This window comes from Pieris brassicae, unplaced genomic scaffold (assembly GCF_905147105.1).
Source record: "Pieris brassicae unplaced genomic scaffold, ilPieBrab1.1, whole genome shotgun sequence".
Lineage (NCBI taxonomy): Eukaryota > Metazoa > Arthropoda > Insecta > Lepidoptera > Pieridae > Pieris > Pieris brassicae.
Genome location: NW_025575919.1, coordinates 12501 through 15689, shown reverse-complemented (window position 1 = coordinate 15689; position 3189 = coordinate 12501). Strand labels below are relative to the sequence as shown.

The 3189-nt window shown below is 50.1% G+C and overlaps 2 non-coding genes across 2 annotated transcripts; both read left to right on the top strand.

Annotated features, from left to right (window-relative positions):
* Nucleotides 1-344: 344 nt before the first annotated feature.
* On the top strand, nucleotides 345-2250 carry LOC123719229. The gene has a single exon (XR_006755293.1). It is a non-coding gene; the product is annotated as a small subunit ribosomal RNA (ribosomal RNA).
* Nucleotides 2251-2600: 350 nt separating this feature from the next.
* LOC123719226 lies at nucleotides 2601-2757 on the top strand. Its single transcript, XR_006755290.1, has one exon. It is a non-coding gene; the product is annotated as a 5.8S ribosomal RNA (ribosomal RNA).
* The last annotated feature ends 432 nt before the right edge of the window (nucleotides 2758-3189 follow it).

The window sequence follows — 3189 nt, the reverse complement described above, 5'->3', positions numbered from 1 at the left end:
AAATTGAGAAGTTGCGTTTAGATGAATGTTCAATTTTCAAATTGTCACAACATCGATTCCCGCCCGCGGGGTCGTGTTCGTTGCAGTTTTATGTCCCTCACAGTGGTCGAGCATCGTTGTACATCACCTCGTTGCGAGATCGTGACGGGACGGCCGCTCGTAGACCGGTCAAAGTTAGTCTATCGATATGAAGCGCGAACGTCGCGTCGCGTGCAAATTCGACGCGTTACGTTCACGCGTGTCGAGAAGGCGCGCGCGCAAGCGCGCGCCCCTCGACGCCGCCGAGCCAGCGGCTCGCCGAAGCCGCGTGACCGCGGTGTAGGCGTGTCGTTTGCGTAAGCAGCTCCCTGGTTGATCCTGCCAGTAGTTATATGCTTGTCTCAAAGATTAAGCCATGCATGTCTCAGTGCAAGCCGTATTAAGGCGATACCGCGAATGGCTCAATATATCAGTTTTGGTTCCTTAGATCTTACTCAGTTACTTGGACAACTGTGGTAATTCTAGAGCTAATACATGCAATCAGAACTCTGACCAGTGATGGGATGAGTGCTTTTATTAGATCAAAACCAATCGGCGGAGGGCCATGCGTCCGAAGTCGTTAATTTTGATGAATCTGGATAACTTTTGCCGATCGCACGGTCCAGTACCGGCGACGCATCTTTCAAATGTCTGCCTTATCAACTTTCGATGGTAGTTTCTGCGACTACCATGGTTGTCACGGGTAACGGGGAATCAGGGTTCGATTCCGGAGAGGGAGCCTGAGAAACGGCTACCACATCCAAGGAAGGCAGCAGGCGCGCAAATTACCCACTCCCGGCACGGGGAGGTAGTGACGAAAAATAACGATACGGGACTCTTACGAGGCCTCGTAATCGGAATGAGTACACTTTAAATATTTTAACGAGGAACAATTGGAGGGCAAGTCTGGTGCCAGCAGCCGCGGTAATTCCAGCTCCAATAGCGTATACTAAAATTGTTGCGGTTAAAAAGCTCGTAGTTGCATTTGTGCGCCGCGCTGTCGGTGCACCGCATCCGCGGTGATACTGACACGTCTGCGGAGCATATCGTCGGTGAGCCGGCGGTAAAACGCCGGTTCAATATCAAAATCCTATCGCGGTGCTCTTCGGTGAGTGTCGAGGTGGGCCGACAATTTTACTTTGAACAAATTAGAGTGCTCAAAGCGGGCTCAAAATGCCGCTTGAATATTTCGTGCATGGAATAATAGAATATGATCTCGGTTCTATTTTGTTGGTTTTCAGAACTCCGAGGTAATGATTAATAGGGATAACTGGGGGCATTCGTATTGCGACGTTAGAGGTGAAATTCTTGGATCGTCGCAAGACGAACATCAGCGAAAGCATTTGCCAAAGGTGTTTTCATCAATCAAGAACGAAAGTTAGAGGTTCGAAGGCGATTAGATACCGCCCTAGTTCTAACCGTAAATATGTCATCTAGCGATCCGCCGACGTTACTACAATGGCTCGGCGGGCAGCTTCCGGGAAACCAAAGATTTTGGACTCCGGGGGGAGTATGGTTGCAAAGCTGAAACTTAAAGGAATTGACGGAAGGGCACCACCAGGAGTGGAGCCTGCGGCTTAATTTGACTCAACACGGGAAATCTCACCAGGCCCGGACACCGGAAGGATTGACAGATTAACAGCTCTTTCTTGATTCGGTGGGTGGTGGTGCATGGCCGTTCTTAGTTGGTGGAGCGATTTGTCTGGTTAATTCCGGTAACGAACGAGACTCTAGCCTGCTAAATAGGCGTCGTCATTCAAGGTGTGCGCGACTCTCGGGGAGCGCAACTCACTGGCGACGTATTAAAATTCTTCTTAGAGGGACCGGCGGCTTCGAGCCGCACGAGATTGAGCAATAACAGGTCTGTGATGCCCTTAGATGTCCTGGGCCGCACGCGCGCTACACTGAAGGAATCAACATGTTCTCCCTGGCCTAGAGGCCCGGGCAACCCGTTGAAACTCCTTCGTGCTGGGGATTGGGGTTTGCAATTATCCCCCATAAACGAGGAATTCCTAGTAAGCGCGAGTCATAAGCTCGCGTTGATTACGTCCCTGCCCTTTGTACACACCGCCCGTCGCTACTACCGATTGAATGATTTAGTGAGGTCTTCGGACCGACACGCGGTGGCCTCACGGCCGTCGGCGTTGCTGGGAAGTTGACCAAACTTGATCATTTAGAGGAAGTAAAAGTCGTAACAAGGTTTCCGTAGGGGAACCTGCGGAAGGATCATTAACGTTGGTTTTTTCTTTTTGTTTTGTTGTTGTCAAAGACTCGCAAAAAAAGAAAAAAATACAAAAACACGTGAATGATACGAATCAAAATCGAATCCGAGACGGTTGACTCTCTCTCGTCGATTCGCGACGTGTGCGTTGCGACACGCTTTGATTAGCGTTCGCTATCGCCTATTGATACTTTGAAATAATATTTTAATTTTTGTGTACAACCACGCAAATAAAAGAGATTTTCTTTCTTTTCATTTGTCGTACACGTTAATGATAAGTATTATTTTCAAATTTTTTTGTTTAATTTTTTCGCACCTTTTATATTTTCTCATACAAAAACACACACAAAAACAAAACGATTACCCTGAACGGTGGATCACTTGGCTCGCGGGTCGATGAAGAACGCAGTTAACTGCGCGTCATAGTGTGAACTGCAGGACACATTTGAACATCGACATTTCGAACGCACATTGCGGTCCGTGGAGAAATATCCAGGACCACTCCTGTCTGAGGGCCGGCTGCATAAAAACAAAAAGCCACACTGTTCGCGTGACGAGCGGCGATCGCTGCGACTCCGGTCGTAGCGCCGCATCTCTGTCGCGCGTGCAATTGACGGTTTCGCTAGGCCGCCGAGCGGCCGAACGATCCGTTCGAATATATGTTCGATTACGACTCGTCATCCGTATTGGCCGTGTTAAGCCACGTCTATACGATACTTTTGTCGCACAAATAAATTCTCCCCGCCGCACCGTGTCTCCCGCGGCACGGGTGCGCGTCGAGTCTTTACGCAACGACAACGACAACGACGACAACGACGTTCGCGTTTACGCGTCGCGCGTGTTTGCTCGCATCGTCCCGGTCCCGCATGGCGATCGCGCGACGGTCGGCGCCGGTGCGCGCGTCGACGTGTCTCGACGCTGTCGTTGAAAGTTGTCGCGTTCGGCTCAGT